We start from the raw sequence: 18,238 nt of genomic DNA, 5'->3' as shown, positions 1-18,238 counted from the left end.
TGTTAATGATTAGCAATTGAGGAGATGAAAAGATGTCACCAGAAGAAAGTTATCCACGGGAGCAGTTCTGGAAATTTTTACTTGGAGACAAGAAATTCTTGTACCAAGCAGATAACAATTTCTGTTACATGAAGAGATGGATACAACTCTAAAATCTGGCTTCATCTTCCCTGCTCAGTTCTGAGTAATTTAGTATTTTGAACAAGGTTGGAGTTTTATCTGCTGAAAGGAAGGGTATTGTACAAAATTTGGATTTAGATGTACATTTTGCACATGCAAATTAGGCTCACAGATCTTTAAGTCTCTGATTAAAGTGCGTGTCTTGTGAGCAGAATGGTTAAAACATTATTTGCTAAACTTGTGCATATATACACAGTCTTGGTAAGGTGCATCATTGCATCATATCAATATGTTATATAACAAGTTAACTATGTCCAAAGTATATCCCCTGTAAGAACATGTGACTTATTTGAGAAATATTTATCTTCTGGCTCATTCAAAGCTTTTGTTGCCGAATAAAATATCAAATAATCAGAACTGCAATGATTTTGTTATTTCAGCAACCTGATATCATTATGCTTATTTGTGCTAGAATCAGAGGCAGAAAGCAATGCATTGATGGAAAAATCCTGTCCTCAGCTATACAGTTCCTGTAAAGCAAGAGGTTGTAAGTCCAGCTGATGGACATGAGGTTGGGGCTTCCAGGTGGTGGCAGAAGTGATCACCACAATGTTTGACAACATCAGGAAATTTTGAAGTTCCGAGAGATGAGACATCAAACATTTGTTGTAAGGTCTTTTGGATCTTTTTATTTCATTTTGGAATCCAGTGGAATTTCTATTTATAGGGTAAAATAATTGTATTACTGTTTTTATTATATGAAGAAAGGTCATATTGTAACCGTTGAATATGAAAGAGGAAGGGATAGTGAAGCAAATTCTTGACTGATGCACACTATAAGAAAGCTGTTAGATTGGCTTTTGTGCTTTATGTAAATCAGAGTTGTATTTGTCTCCTTTCTATAAGTATTCCTTTTTTCATTGCTTTGTAGTTTTTTGTTGGGCTAAAGCCTGATTATCCTGTCATTCCCAGGAATACTATGAAAGAAAAAACCTTAGAATTAATTAAAGGTACAACTGGAAGAGTAGAACTGACTGAAATAATGCATAAGCAGAAAATGTTAACTGTTGCACCTCACAGGGAATCAAAAGAGACAGTTCTGGATGAAAAAGCAGTGTAGACATGATAATCAGGCAAGTGTTACTCAACACTTTTTGGCAACTGGCAAGTCCTCAAAAAAAAATGAAACCGGAATTTACTTAAACAGAAATATAGACTCAGATATTTCAGGTGAGCAGATTTTTATTTAGATGAGCTTCAGTGCTTTTCTTGTAGTAGAAATGCAGCAGTAGAAGGTATCATTGGAAGGAAAAAGTCCTTGATTCTTTATTAATGATGCTGATAACATTGTCATCAAGGAAGCATATGAGATTTTATCCCCATCTTAGATATGGTGTTACTGAGGCCCAGCTGAGATATGTACTTACTAAAACAGAGGTAGTAAGACTCAAACCTGTATTTGTCCATCTGCCAGACTGTGCAGCTATTTGGTAGGCTAGAGCTGCACCTACCTGAAATAATGGTGTTCTTTAATGATGTTTTATGATTAAAGCAGCTTCCTAATTTTACAGTATGTTCTCACAGCCTGTCTTTATTTTTATTTTTTTTTAACTCATTTTCATAGCACATTTTACAGGGATATTTTCAGCAGTGATCCTGCACACAGGCAGAAAGCTGAGAGCAAATGGCTGACCTCTTTCCATAAACTACAGAAGATATTTCAAGAGTATGTTGCACTTATTCTCAGGGAGGAAGCATCCACTGAGCTTGCAAGGGGTGAGAATAGAAACCCAAACTGAAGAGAAGGGCACTCAGCTGTAGTGATGAACCAATACATTATTTCCTAAAAGAAGCTGAAAGGTTAGTTTCAGTAATAAATTCAGTAATAATTCAGTAATAAAATTAGTTAAAGGAGTTAGAGACATCACTAACATTCCTCACAATCTTGTGGTAGGACAAGCAATACTTGAGTGTGTTACTGCTGTAATTAATATGTAAAATAGGCAGAACTTTAAATACATTACTTCTAAATAGCTGTAAGTTCCTTTTTCTGTTCAATGTACTGTTTAGTCCACTTAAACCTATGCGACTCCTACAATCTGCAGGCAACAATTTAGGCTCTACTAGAACTGCAAAAAGCCTGGAGTTTGGCCAAGCAAAATAAAATAAAATAAAAATTTCACATGCTGTGAAATTCTGTTTTAACTACAGAGAATGAAATTACTACTGCAGAATAAGCTTAATAATGTAATAATCATTTAACAAGAAAACCATGCATTTAAAAATCTTACACCAGAGCTGCACTTGGTCACAGATTATTAACATCCTGTTCCATAAAAAGACCAAATGTTTCAGTTTAGCACCTGGAATTTCTTGTATCTATAATCATGATGTAGACATTATCACATTCCTTCAATTCAGTTTTTTCACAGCATTATTGTCTTGTAACTTTCCTCCATCACTTAACATGTTTTCCGTTGTAACCCAGACCAAATTAATTAAATTCCATCAATAATTTGTTTCATCAGAGTTTGTTAGAAGTTTTCACAGGCTTATCGAGGGCATGTGTTACTGCAAGCATACCAAGATCTTTATTGCCATCCTCATGCATGCTATGTTCTCTTCCAGCACAATCTTTTCTTAAATTATTTTGGTGGTAACTTTTAAAAAAGAGGGTTGAGAATTTTTTCTCTCTCAAGTCTTGCAGCAAGAGGTTATCACGGATTCAAGACCCTCTCAAAAATCACTTCTACTGCTTCAAGAGGAAGGCCTGTGACTTAGAATACAATTTGTCAAGCAAGAAGGCTTCAAAATATTTTGACATCCACCACCTTGTGACAACAGAAGTTAATGGAAGGAATTAGGAAGCCCATCAGAGTGTCACAGAAAGCATCTGTGCACAGGTATGCCTACCATTACTTTTCTTTAGTCACCTCTGAGGATTTATTTTCACCATGCTGCAGGGCTTTAAACAGGGGAAGATTGAAGATCACAATATTTTTTTGCCTTGTCTTCATCGTAACTCTGTATTTTTAAAGGTACATCCTAAATCTGCAGTAATTTTATAATCCCAAATCAGGTGCCTTCATTCTATCTTTAGATACCTTCTCCAAGTTTCCTTCTTTCAGCTTGGTTTCCTTGGTGTTTATTCTGATGCTGTCTACCTTTCTTACTTAATTGGCTGCAGTCTTCTAAGACTTTCTGAGGACCAGTCTTCAGTTGACTTTGCCTGTTCCCAGAGCAGAGTCCACATGACTTTAAATCCTTGAAGAGGCACACTCACTTAAGAGTGATGTATCAGGCTTAAATAGCATTCTTTATTTTTCCCCAGATACCTAACTTCATCAGAAATTCCGTCAGAAATTGTGGAATCAGCATGGAATTAAAGTGATGTGAATCAAGAATCAAAACCTTAGCAGGAGGTGTTAATTTATTTTTAAGATCTGTGCCTGCTCATTTATTGCTACTCCTTCTTTGATTTAATAACAAGCTCAAAGGTGTTTCACAAATCTGAAGAATCCAAGGGAAGGATTAGGTATGGCCTAGAATAACTCTTTTCCTCTTAACTGTAAAATGAGATCTAAGTAGACTCATTCAGCATTCAGGTTTCAGGGATGCTTTTCAATTTTATGAACTCACAGAGAGAACACTGTATCAATCTGCTGAGAAAAGGTGTAGCACAAGATATGATGTCTCTATTTTTTGCTTCTTAATTCTTCCCTTCAATCCTCATCTTAGATCACCTTTCTTGTCTGTGGTTATATGCTCTGGGCTTTACAAGTTAGTAAAACAAAAAATACATTATTGAGCACAAACCTGCTCTGTGTACACCAGTAGCTAAGAAAAATAGGATTGATCCCATTAATAGCAGATCTCATTCCTTCTACCATGAGCACCTTCACAGTGACAGAAAACTGTCATCACTCAATTCCTCTGGTTAGCTCTTGACAAGGACCTTACCTGAGGGAAAGTAGCAAGGATCAGAAAATGTAGAAAGATCGAAAAAAATAGGCTGTGGTTTAAGTAATCTAAAACTTACAGTGAAAAAAATCCCACTGTATATAACTGAGTCTGGAAAGGGTCTTGAGACTAATAAAAACATGGGCATTTGTGGGCCATGAATGGTATGAAGTGGTATGAAGTGAGATGTTGCTAGTCAGCTGACAGACAGTATACTACTACTTACCATGTGAAGATAGTGTTTATAACATTGCCATTTTATTAATAGAAAAAAAGAAAAATAATTAGAAAAACAGCTTGGTAGATTTGAGGAAAAGTAAACCCTTAAACTAAAGTTTGCATGTCCTATTAGTTTTTATATTCCTTTGCCTCCATATAACACTCAATATGAAAAAGTATGCTTTTTTTTTTTTTTGTTTGCAACTATATAAGTCTTTTGGATTGTATGCTAAATATATTAGAGAGTATTTGACCTCTGTTTTTGAATGTGCTTAGAGTTAACTGAGGCAGCTGAATATAATGGCCTGTTTTGTGTGAACTTACAAGGGTTTGTCTCTGCAATTTTATGAAGAACGTGTAGATAGGGCATCTGGTTTAAGAACATAGTTTGCATATTGGGTAACTTCCATGTGTACTTCCAATGTTGTAATGAAATAATGGTCTTTGGGTTTGCTGTTCAGGGGCTAAGAAGCATTACTTACTTGTGAGACTGCTGGTGCTTTTGTACATAAAGGAAAAGGAAAATATGTTTAGCAAAACCTTTCTCTCTTTCTATTACCTAGAGTTAATAATTCCAAGTATTTTTCCCAGAAATGCTACATGTCAGGAGGGAAAGGGAAATAATTGCAATGGGGAAGAGGTAATTCTGGTGTATGTGCAGTAGGGTCAGGCTCTGTGAGTTGAGCAGCAAGCTGCCATTTAATTTATGTTTGTCAGCACAAAGCAAAGTAGAACATGCTGTGGTGGAGAAAACTTGGAATATCTCACCTGTCTATAAAAAACAATGAGGTTTTTTCTTTTGAGAGTGTCTGGGTTTTTTTCCTTGCTTTTTAAAAAAATTTTTCTTCCCAAAATTCATGATCCCATGCTCAGCACACAGATCTCCAGATATTCCTGGTTTTTGTCCCCATGCTTAGTGCTCACTGGTGTTTCAGAGAAATAATCAGACACACAGGTTTCCCTGGAGGGATGCAAGAGGATCCACCTTAGCCATACACACCCTTGAGGGTAGTGGCCTTCTGCCTCTCATCTTGGGAGGCAGCTAGGGATGTCTTTCTTGTGATGAGGACTTCAGAGCCTGGCACAGTACTCTAGGCAGGATCTCACCAGAGCTCTGATCTTAGTTATAATCATTACTCAGCTGGTGAGTAATGTATATTTTAGAGAAAAATATAGCAATCTGCATGTTGTTTTCTTTTGTGGTGGGTACCTTTCTTTACCAGTAGCTCTCTGGAGTTTGCATTACCCACCAGAGGGAGCTGGAGGCAAGAACTGCCAGGTTTCCATAGAATCCTAGAACTGTTTTGGTTGGAAAAGACCTCTAAGGTCATGAAGTCCAGCTATTAACCCAGCACTGCCAAGTCCACAAATAAACATGTCCCTAAGCACCACATCTACATGTCTTAAATTCCTCCAGAGATGGTGACCCAACAGCAGGGCAGACTGCTGCAATCCCTGACAACCCTTTTGGTGAAGAAATTATTCCTAATATCCAATCTGAACCTCCCCTGGCACAACTTGAGGTAGTCTTTTATTTCTCAGGGAGTTCTCTGGTGACACCTGTAACCTGAGGACAGATGCCCAAGTCCAAAGCCCTGTAAATACAAGGGGTTAATACAAACTTCTTGCCTTTGGTGTGCCAATACTGACCATGGGCAATGAACAGGGAATTCCATGGGGCTTTTTATTTTAACCAACTGGTCAAGGTGAGAGGAGTTTTATTGTTACTGTTCTTGTTTTTTGTTTTCTTTCTGATCATTCAGTGGTAAGATGAGTTTATATTTCATCAACTTTTAGAAAAAAAGTCTTCCTTTGACTTAAGGACAGAAGGAGTACTGGTTCTTCTGGACAAATGAGTTTCTTCCCACTTTTTCTGCTGCACCTGGAATAAGTCATCCATACAGAAATAAGTAAATGTTGAAACATGGAGATTAACAGCTAAAAGATGGTAAGGAACAACTTCTTAAACTATTTCTGCGTCTGAACTGCCTATGAGAACATAAATATTCTTTAGGAGCAGGTTGAGTTGACTTCTCTGTACTACAAAAGGCAGGAAAACTTAATTGGTTAAGTTAATTATAGCCACCCAATCATATACAAAGCTGACCTTTATTGCCTCTAACCTGCTTGCTACTTCCTCAAGTAATTTGTGATTGTCAGAGTGATTTTGAATTCTGCAAAACTATTAGTCATAAGAATTGGTCTATTGATTAGAAGAATCATGGAGACATTGAAGCTTCCCTAGGTAATAGTCAAATTTGCTTTCGATACCACCAGTTGTGGGAAAACTGCCTATTAGACATTGTATGGGATTTTTTTTCAAATTCAAAATCTTGTCACAGAAAAATGGTAACAGTCACATCAAATAACCTCAATTTCAGCTCAGGTTTCTGTACTTTGATAGTGTTTTGTCATGTCTTTCAAAGGAAGGTACAAGACAGTATATATCAAATTGCTGTCTAACAGGCTTAGTTTTTATGCCTTTCTCAGTTAGAAGTTGCCTTTTATACCAGAGCATGAGTTTTTAATAGATTTTTTTTTAATGTCTGTATCACATCTAACTTATGAAGAACTCATTATCCATATTTCAGCATTTCAGAAAAAAAGACTTTTTTTCTGTATTTATTTTGTAGTCAATTTAGTTACATAATGGCATAACTTGTCAGGATTTTTAATAGTAATTTTCCAACATTCCATTGGTAATCTGTCAAATAGTAGTAAACAAAAAGACAAATGTAAAAATTTCAAAAAGATTAGCAGGAGACTCATAAACTGAAACCCAAACCAAACCTTAAATTATACAGTTTACAATTGTTTCTCCTCAGCAGTGGCTGTTGGATAATTTACAGTGCTCTATGACATTTTGAATGTGCACTTTAGAATTTTCTTAATTAAAGAAAATAGAAAGGAAGAGAAATCTTGCAGAGCAGCTACATTATAATATAATTACTTTCAGATGCAGTCAACCAGCTATAAATTTACCCTTCGGTTCTCTTTTTTTTAGTTTTCTTGTATTAATTTTTAGGCTTCTCCTAATTATTTCTGACAGCTTTTTTTCTTCTGTGTCTGCACTTCATTCCTGCTGTCATTTCAATCCTTATTTTTGTTCTCTCTCTTGTTTGGGTTTATTTTTCTCTCTTGTTTTGTATGTGGGGTGGTACTTTCATATTCTCTGTTTTCTCATTTGACTTCCCTTTCCCTCAGAATTTTACTGTCTCATTTTATTCTCAGGTCAGGGAAGGGAGAGGAATAATGCAAGTTGCAGACTTGAGAAATATGCTAGCTCTGTGTTTTATTACTTCAGGGTTTTTATCTGATGGAGTCATACTGGTTGCTGCAAGAAATAAATATTTCTTCAGCAGATACCCCTATACACGGTGGTTGCTCCATACTTACATCAAGGAGAAGTCAATGGAAGATTATATTTTGGGCCTATAAGAATGCTGGGGAGGGACTTTTCACAAGGGTGGGCAGTGATAGGGCAAGAGGTGATGACTTTAACATGAAAGAGAGTAGATTTAGACTAGATATAAGAAAAAAAAATTAGTGTAAGGGTGGTTAAGTGGGACAGCTTGCACAGGGAGGTTTTGTAGACCCCATCCCAGAAAGTGTTCAAGGCCAATGATGTGATATTCCAGTCCAGCTTGTGGCTTTACAAAATCTTCATTGGTTTTGTCAAACTGAATTTTCTGAGAACAAGAAATATTGTAGTAATATTAAAAAATGGCAGGCTGTCTAAGGGTGGCCAGACCACTTCTTTAGCATATAATGGTAGGAAAGCACAGCCATAAGGACACAGGCAGTGTTTGGCAGGATGTTAATGATGAGGATTAGAAGTGCAGTGTCTGCCACTCATGTTCATTTGATTTTCAAGTGGCACTGGCAATATTCTACAGCAAAGACAGAAATAGTTTGCGAAGTTAAAATCAGCTGCAAGGAGTTAAGACAGAATGTTGGAAAATTAATGAAAGAGGAAGGAAACAGGAGGACATATGTAAGGGATTATGAAGAGAATAATCTAAAGTCTATGTTGATGTCCTTATTCAGTCCCATATTTTATCACTGGTATGTCTGAAGGGTTTAGAAGCTAGATCTGCAGATGGTACTGACACTGGGAACACAGCAAATCAAAACATATGCCCCATGTAGATTCAGTGCAGGTGGAGAGCAAATGTTTCAAAAAGAGGCAAAATCAAGCCACATTAAGAATCCCAACTACTGTACATTACAATCTTTTATAGCATTAACATCTGCAGTTGACTAATATATTTGGCAATCTGATAGTTTTTATTCTTAAACTGTCACTGCCAGAGCAGCAAGATTGCACTTCCAATCCTACCCCCTCCCCAGTCATGTCATAGTTGGTATAAAATGTCCAAATCAGGCTACATCAGAGCACCTGGGATTTATTCTGTACCTTGCTCATCTAGTTGGTTCTGACAGTGCAGACCTGGTTGTCCTATACTTCTTGCACTGGGTTGCACGTACATGTCTGGAAACAATCCAGTCTTCCTTGTACATGCAGTTAGTCTTCAGGTTTTAATTAGTAGTGTGACAGAATAAGGCTACAGGTATGTCTTCTTTGTTTTAATTGACTGCTCTTCTGTACAGGAATAGACAAGAAGCTGTGGTGTTCAGTGCTAGCAATGGGGATGTGGCTGTGAAGCTGATCTGCCAAGACTCTGGGGCTTCTCTGGGGAGAAGCTTTAACTAGTGACTGCTTCCTTGTGATCTTTAGATAATGAATGATTAGAAACTACACTTTTGCTTCTCTGGAAAAGGACATTGTGCACAATTTCTTAAAATATTTGTGTCCTGCAAGATCTTCAAGAGTCTGCTTTCTAAATTATTCTGGAGTTTTTGAAATTCATGTCGGCAGATTTCCAGCAACTTCAGGTGCTTAATTCCTCCTAAAAATCTAAGCTTATACCCCTAGTGTGTTTGCCCACCTGTGTTCTGTCTGAAGGCAGGAGGCTTCAGCTCTCTCATGCCTCCATTAAGCCTTCCAGATTCTGGTACCTGCATCCTATCAGCTACTACTCCAAGCAAATTACTCCATTATTTTGGAGTAATTAAAGACTGGGTTAAGTGGTGAACAGGTGTATTTGTCCTCATGAGAATACAAGAGATCTTAACTAAATTTTTTGTGAATTTTGTGGAACTTTTAAGATAATTTAAATTAAGCTCCAGCTGTTATGATTGCTCCTTATCACTGAAATGTACTCTCTAATCCTAAAAAGCTCCATGTTCTGGAAAACAAAGATAAGATTTTCAGTGCTGAATTCAAGCTGCTGTTGCTATCTCAATATTTTATCAGTAAAATTAATACTATTATCAAAGATCTATAATTGAACATACATTTTATATCTTTTTATAAATAATACCAGATACAAATGTATGTTTGATGGCATTAGAGTCAAACAATGGCTTATTCTGAAAACTGTCCAAGTCTTTAAATCATGAGCAGCTTTTAGCTTAGGAAAAGATAACCTGGAAACATTCCTTCTAACAAAGTTGTCATGTTAAGACAGTTGCAGAGAGAAAATTTTGCTAATTTCTACATTTCTGTAAGCCAGGTCGCATAAGGCTTTGCACACAGTGAGCAGCACCTTCTGTTTCACTCAGAAAGTGAAATGATCACCAGTGCAGACATTTGGGAACCTGGACTTTGTGTACTTGACAAAAAAGTAGACAGCAAAATTCAGGTAGACTCTTTAAGCAACCTCACAATATGGTCCCAGTAGAACAAAATATTATGGTCTGTGCTCCAAATGCTTTTTTGTTAGTTTGTTTTTGATTTTTTTGTTAAACCATAACTATACAGGTGTTTGTCTTGAACCTCCTTGTTGATCTATTTGTGGTAGAGAGAATTACTTTCAAATGTGGAAACTTGACTGCAAAGATCAATGGCCAGTTTTTAGCTTCCTGCAAACAAGAGAAATAACAGAAATGGACTCTCTGGCTATGCAGAGTTGTCCCTGGCAAGTTCAAAGTAACAGGTATTTGACAATTAAACAATCCCTGTCTTTTACATGAGGGCAGGTAGCAGGCAAGACAACCTGGCATGCACAAATGTTGCATTTGAAAGACCTTCATAAACCTTTAAAGTGCAATTCTGCCAAAAAGAACAGACAAAATATGCTCATTTCTGTAATTTGTGCCTGAATTGCCTTCCTTTTTTCTGAAGTAGTTTATACATTGCAGAGGGTTGGATTAAGAACTAACATAAATGACCTCAATGCTGAGCACTGCTGGAATTGCCCAGTTAAAAAAAAAAGTTAACATAATTAGCCAAAGGCCTTATCCTCTCAACACCTTGATGTGGAGACTATTTTATAATGTCTCAGAAAAAAAATTGACAATTGATTTATTTTAATGATGACAACTCAGAACTCCAAAAGTTAACTTCTGATTCCCAAAGGGTTTCAGTGAGGCCAGGATTTCAGCCCTGCATTGCAACTCAATGCATTTATATCTGTGCTGGGGAATTGAAGATCTGTGTCATGGGAGTGTTCAGAGGATTCATAAACCAAGCCACTTCAAACATAACAGGGACAACTCTGTAGTCATAGATGGGTGAGTGTGTCTTTTTGGTTTGTTTTGATCTGTTTTTTTGTCTTGGAAGTATGTTTTATGCAGGAATCTCAGTGCTGGAGTAATTATATATCTACTATATATATATATATAATCAAAATACCTTGCTGTTAGAATGGGGAAAAAAAACTTGCAGAAAGCATTGAAATTGTGCTGGTGAGAGGACAAAACTTTGTTTTTACAGGCAAGGGCTTAGCTTCTTATGGATTTTCCAACACTCATTTTTCATGTACTAAATGCACATTTATTCAGAAAGTAAGTTTGAAGGGGTGTGCATGCTTATGGATTTGCTTAGATTTCTGTAAAACCTAACTGGACAAGTTTACTATTCAAAGCAGGCAAGGTGGCTTTTTTCATATTTTTACTAGACCATGTTAACTTGTGAACTTTTGAAAAAAAGCACCTGAAGAAACAGCCAGGTCATTCCATCCTTCCTTTCCAAAGTAAAGAGTACAGGATTCTCAAGGGAGGGCTACTGCTTGGCCTCTGAGTACAGGTAAAAGTTTGTCTCTGAGGGCACCATCCACAGTTTTACATATAGAACAAATATGTTCCTGCTTCAAACAAGTAACTGCTAAATACTTTTAAAAAGAGTGATTGTTCAGTCAACCATCTTATTTTTTTTATGTTACCTTGATTCACACTAGGCATTGGCATAAAGGGAATTCTTTTAAAATCCATCAGATACTCACTGAAGTGTCTCTAAATAAAGCTAAGATCTGAAAGTAAACAATTCTTTACAGTGGAAACTTTAAGTCTGATTAAGATCATCTGTACTTCTTGGTTTCAGAGCTAGTGTGGGACCCAAACGGAGCTAAGGCTCCCTTTTCCTGGAATGGAGGAAGATAAAAGTCACTTTCTGGGGATAAAACCCTCTAACAGTAATAAAGACCTCACTGGAGCAGAAAGATGCATCTTGTTCTTCCCTGTGCTTGTTGGACTGAATTGTTTTTTCCTAGCACTTGTGAGGTCTGTGAGAAATGTTTGGATAAGATCTTTTGGTGCTGTTCCCAGAACATGGTTCATGTGATATCAAAGAATCCTGATGTTATGCCAGGGACCTTTTTGTCATTGGGTATTTAGAAGCTGGGTTTATAAAGGGTTGGCTGAGCCAGAATACAAAGAAAACTCCTGAGTAACCTATTCTGGCCATCTTCTGTCAAAGGCCACCAGGGACACCCAAAAGGAGAATGAGCAAGGGAGAGACAGGTGACAAATTTAACTTTTAAGCACTGCAGCGCTGGAGCTGAAACATTTGTTGTCCAGGCCATGGATTTGTGGTGAATCATTGGAATAAATAAATATATAAGGTCACTGCAACCTTCCTTAAAGTGAATTTCCTTGTCTTGAAGCATAAAGATCAAAAAGATGAAAACAGACTGATGAACAATGACTACATTCCTTCAGCTGAAGGAAGAATTAGTGACTCTAGAAGCCTGAGAAGTGGGAAAGAGGAATTGTGGCTATGCTCACTTAAATACTGTTTATGTAGCATTACTATATCTCTAGACATCAGTCTAAATCTGTGGTTTCCAATCTTTTTTCCATCCATAACCTGTAAGTTTTATCCACTAGCAAGGCAGTCCTGGGTGAAGGGAAGATAAGCATATGGACAGTTTTCCCCACTACTTCTCATTCACTTCTTAAAGTCTGGAGTTGCAACAGCATATTTTGACTTCTGTACAGATGCAAGCAATTTATCTCAAATCTACCACTGCTGTTTAATGTTAATTTAATGTGCAGTCTGTCAGCCCCTGCTTACAGTATAAAAAAGTTGAGAAGGAAACAGGTTTTCCAGATGCCCTAAACTTATATAATTACCTATTAAAGTACATTGTGCATCCTTCCTTATGAGGAATGTAATTAAATCATCATCTTTCCTTCAATGAATGTAGTCAAAAGGTTGTATCAAGTAACAAATGTCCATATTTAATTTTTTTTCTGAACTTTGGATCCTATAGGAAAGTGCAAGGAAATTAAGAAAGGAAAGGAGACAGAAGAGAAAGGTAAAATGAGATAGAAAAAAAAGGAACTTACTAGTACCATCTACCAGTAGTGACAAAACAAAACTGTGACATATCATGCTTATAGAGTTTCTCTCATCCCCCAAAATACTGTTCTGCTATGATATGTAATAACTGTTAGAGTGCTGAGAAGCTATTTTGTCCTACTTGTATTCCTTTTTGTTATTACATCACTTATTCTTATCTTGTTTTAATCCCTTAGTTTCCATTACAATCTGGTATCAGGAAGGTCTCGAATAGGTAAGTGCTCTGGGGTGATAATCATGATTCATCCATGATCGATTTTTTGAATTGGAAATTCTGTAGTTTTATTTCCTAAAGTTCAAATTTTTTAAAAAATGTAATAAGGATTTTACAGTTTCATTGTGTTGAACCAAAATTCCTTTTTTTCACAAGTTTGCAAAGTTTATTAAAAATCTTCGCTTTTTACGGTCATCTGCATATATAAAGCCCACTGATGGGGTGTGTTTAGCTTTACTGTGAACAGTTTTCCATCTTACTTACTGTTGATAGTCTTAGACCTGTCTTATTTCATTGTGTCTTAGCTTGATTTTCTCAGTCATCACTGGACAGGGTCAGCAGATCAACTGGAGAAGTTATTACAAGTGTGTATATATACAGATAATTTATAAAAAGATAATTTATATGTCCAGGTCCAAAAATGTATGCCTAGAAGTCCATTTGGTTTTAAAGTTCACTGACCAACACCAATGCCATTTAACTACTTATATAAATGAATACACTAAGGTTGAGAAAAGGGTACATATCCAATTAGATATAAATGAAATATGAAAGTGCTGACAAAAATCTGGAGACAAGTTGAGCTTGAGGCTGATTTGCCTCCTGCTCTGTAGGTCACTGTGTGTTCATACCATGGGCACCATCTCTCTTGAGCTGAGTTTGTAAACCCTTGTGCCAACTCCATCTTCTTGAAACCAGTACACCATCCTCTTTCTATATGCTACTGCCTTGACCTACATTGACCACTATCTGGTGTTTCCCAGCAACACTGAAGGAGACAAAATCAACTATATCATGCTGAGAAATTTAAAAAATGGAATGGTAGGTACTGTTTTTTGTAAGCTTAAATGCACTTGTCATGTTGAAAACTACCTTCTAGATGTGGTATTTATAAAAATAACCAAGAGTTTGGATGGTGAATATTTGCATGAAACTACTCAGAAATGATCATCACAATAAGGATTACGTACTGAACATATTCTCTAGTTGCTAAAAATTCATGTAATCATTTTGCCAGTCCCTTCCACTGAAAATTAACACATTTGCAAGACAATACTGTGAAACATTATTCCAGTGTTTCTTGAATAGGTGCAAGCTACAGCATGGTATCCAGGTTTGCTGTTTAAAATACCTGACATCCACTAAACTTTCTATGAGTGTGGAGAATATAATTATTTTTTAATTAATTAGTTATATATACAAAAAGTAGAAAGCAGAGCTAGAAAGCCACCTAGTAGGTCATTTATTTCAAAGGCACTGTTTTGGGTTTTTTTCCTTTCTAATGTAATAGTGTAGGCCTTTCATGTGTACAAACATTCCTGTTTTCAATCCAGCAAACAGGTGTTACTTCTGTGCAACAGCTAGAATCTTGTTTAGTTGTATTCTGCTGTCATCACCTGAATTGCCAGGTACCATTAGAAGCTTCCTCACTTAGTCTCAATGTCCCTGCAAAACTGCACCAGTTCTCACATCCTGTGTCTTTGAAAGTTCCTCAATTGTGGACCTGGCTTTGCTGGGAAAAGAAAGTTCAGCCTTCCCCATGACCAGTTCAGCTTCCTTTTGCCAGGAGAATGCAAGGAACATGCAGCACAGGTCCACCCAGCTGGCACCTGCTGGTCACTCAACATGTGCCTTTAGGTAAGGTGGATCTGATGGCTCTGCCCCCCTCCTATCCTGCTGACTGAAAGTAAATACTACATTCTCCAGATCATTTTCAGAGGGAACTTTCAGGGGAATGGGTAGGAAGAATGAGAAGTACATTACATTCTCCCAGAGCTTTGTCTGGATCTCCAAGGATATGCCTTCCCACAGCTGAGGAGCTGTTGATGCAATCCATTTCCCCTGCCCACGGGCAGGATCAGTTATAATTAAAACAATGCTGACATGATTGTCTAGCCTGTCTTGTAGCATCTTTGTCACTTGAGAGCTTTACTTTCCAAAGTATTGACAGTGCTTCACTGCCACTGAGGCTGGACAATTCTTTTTTTGTTTGTTTTCTCCCTAGTGTCTTGTTTAAACCTTCAGTGCTCCATGTGAAGGACACTAATTATTGTTCTTTTCACTAAGACAGATTGTCCCTCTCCTTCTCAGAAAGAAACTTTCACATTACTTGGAACTACTCACTTCAGTCCTCTTGTTGCTAGGCTTTGTTCTATTTTTCATTAGAAGTAATTGTCTTCTACACCATCTTGTTGCTTATTTGTATCCCTCCACCCTTAAGTGTGGTTTCCAAAACCTGTTAGCCTATATCTACTAAACATGTTTTCGAACAGCATTTCTGTTTATTCATCTGACAAAATGTGGGGGTTTTTTGCAATGGTGCAAAATTAGTGGCATTGCTCCTACTCTCTTCAAATGTTAGGTTTTTTTATTGTAATTTATTATTGTACTATATTAAATTATCATTAAAGTGTTATTCCTGAAGACTAATATCAAATTAATAGCAGAGGTGTTTATCTGAAAGATACTTAAAATATCTCCTTTTATAAATTTTAGGTTTAAAATTAATTGAAAAATGAGCCAGATTATGGCAGTAGAATTGGTTTTGGAGTCACAAAGGAAAATGGGTAAATTCTTGAATATGTTCCTCTTTTGTTATTACATGAATGGTACACTCAACGATTATTAAGTTCCTCTACTGAACCACTTGCTCAGAAAGGGAAAATGAGGAAACTGGCTAATGCTGATAAAGTAACTTCATTAAATGCAAAGAGTTAGGTAATGGATTTTGCACTTCTGCTGATAAGTCAAGTATATTTTTATGTTTGTAAAAATTAATTCATCTTTTCAAACAAAATTACTCTTATGTAATTTTCTTCTACTCACTTGCATCCTTTCAGTTAGGACCAACTATGGTTGGTCATCTTGCCAGGTTTTTGCTGCCTTAAAAAAATGAGATAAATGGCAGACAAATGATGGGTTAAAATGACAAATATATTAATTTCTGCTTATATATTCTGATCTTCTAAACTGAAAATCTGCAGGAACATTAGGCAGTTCCTGCCTAACATAACTAAGTCACATTAATAGAGTTGCATGATTTGTTTGAAATTAGGCTTTGATGTCTGCCCTCTTTATTAAGGAGTGCTCTCTTTATATAGTCAGTTTTCAAGTATGACATTTGTGAACGGCTCCCTCTTTTTCTAGCTAGAGGATAGTAGAGTAGATAAGCATTCTATTCTGGAGTAAAAAATCTAATCACGGACACATAAACAACACAGGAAAACTCTGGACTGAAGGAGGCACAATTTAGAAGCCCAAGAAGCATCAAATTCGGGGGACCTAGAGAAAATTTAGTGGTAAAAGCAGCCAACCATCTCAAACTACCCAGTGAGATTCCAGCATAAGGGGACAGAATTCCCCTGTCTATATTCATATGAAAATAAAACTTAGAAGAAATTCAGTGTTTTTAAGACTTGCACAGTAGTAATGATAAAAAAACTGAGAGAAGCTATGCATGCCACTTATTTAAAGCTATTGGAAGTCCAGGCACCCTGTACAGTCATGCCATTTCATGACCTTCCCAAATGTAAGAATGTACATGGGGATCTTTAACGGGTTTTTTTTAAGATTTAAACCATAGATCTGCTTGAAATAATACAATGAAATAAAACCATGCCAAAGATATCTGTTTTAGTGGAGCTGTTTATACCAGCACCCTCTTCAACTGAAACTCATAATACTCCATTTAATACTGCATCTTCCTACATGGTTCAGAAGTGTGGTAGAAATAGCAGCACCACAGTTACTGCTTCAGCTACTTCCCAGAGAGTGTTAGGAACCCTGATCCATCAGGTTACCCATGTTTTAGAGCCTTGAGTTGGATGACTTCAGCTAGGATAGCTCAGATGCTTTCAGTTGATGTACTTAACCCTTCAGTAGAACATTGGGCATTTTCCTGAAAACATAAGCAGTATCTTACAGCAATGAGCTTAATGCCATCTCATTACTCAGTATTTGCATGACTGGCTTTAGTTCAGGAGGTTATACCCAGTGTCTCTCCTCATTTTTTGCTGTGCAAAGCAAAACTAAAGTTTCATCATCATTATGTGTTTGTGGCTTCTTGTATTTTTTTAATAGAGCCAGATTTTGAACAGAGACAGAACCTACTTAGTCCAGATTCCGTATTTTGCCAAAGCCATGATTTGTTATTGCACCTGGGCCTTATCAGTTATTCAGGCTGTTGCATAGGAGATGGAGCACCTGCTGAACAGCATGTTTGCAGAACACTTTTGAAGAAATGGGCAAAGAGGGAAGCTCTTGGAAAATATTATCGGATTATATCAGTGGAAAAATAAGTGTTTGAAAAAACAGTCAACCTAAAGAAATTATCTTAATCTATAAAGAATTTAGTGGAATGGGTAATTTTTAGGTCCCCCCGGTAATTCTATTTAGGAGCTGTACTTATTTAGTGAGAAGGAAAACTATGACTATAATCTGGGCCTATTTTACTATCTTTACATGCAGATTTACTTTGGCCATAAGGTTCAAGAAGGACCCTTATCAAATGATCTATTGTTTTGGCAAGCATACTAAAATGATCTTAATTTAACAACTTTTTTCTACTGAGTTTGTTAAAAAAACTTCTGCCTAGAGGTTGTAATTCAAAATAGCAGGAGATTTTTTTTTTTTTTTTTACATCCTTCATGCAGACAGAGAATAGATGGAGCAAAGTTTCTGGTTGCAGTCAAAATGTTCCTCCTGTGAGGGACTTGCATGATTTGAATTACTAAGAAAAGTTTTAAATTTCTTCTCAGTTCATTTCATTCTTGAAAGTTTCAACAGCCTTTTACAGTTGGCAGGTACTGAAGCTGCAGTTCAGTTATTCTGGTGCACTCCACAAAGTTAAGCCTTGGAAATCTGTGCATGCTTTCTTCTCTGCTGCTCTATTTCATGCCAGCAAGTACAGAGACAAGCCATTAAATACAAGAGAGAGAGGGGTTAGCAAAAGGAATACTTTTATTAAATACGAGGTTTACGTCTGACCTGCTTCCCCCAGACCAATTCTGTCTCTGTGGCAACAGCCACAAGTGTGTGACAAAACACTTGGGATTTCTCTAAAGAAAAATGTAAATATTTAA

General features: G+C 36.8%; 1 long non-coding RNA gene across 7 annotated transcripts; it reads left to right on the top strand.

Annotated features, from left to right (window-relative positions):
- On the top strand, positions 1-16,784 carry LOC139795940 (uncharacterized). Of its 7 annotated transcripts, XR_011725769.1 has the most exons (7): positions 1-788; positions 1,745-1,980; positions 2,820-3,023; positions 9,925-10,298; positions 10,729-10,875; positions 13,120-13,157; positions 13,772-16,784. It is a non-coding gene; the product is annotated as an uncharacterized lncRNA (long non-coding RNA). The 7 variants fall into 7 exon arrangements; XR_011725765.1 differs by having other exon boundaries at positions 9,925-10,004; positions 10,166-10,298; positions 10,729-16,784; XR_011725764.1 differs by having other exon boundaries at positions 11,262-16,784.
- The last annotated feature ends 1,454 nt before the right edge of the window (positions 16,785-18,238 follow it).

Source organism: Heliangelus exortis, chromosome 4, assembly GCF_036169615.1.
Source record: "Heliangelus exortis chromosome 4, bHelExo1.hap1, whole genome shotgun sequence".
Taxonomy (NCBI): domain Eukaryota; kingdom Metazoa; phylum Chordata; class Aves; order Apodiformes; family Trochilidae; genus Heliangelus; species Heliangelus exortis.
The sequence above is the reverse complement of the archived record's forward strand: the minus strand, read 5'-3'. Positions and strand labels throughout refer to the sequence as shown.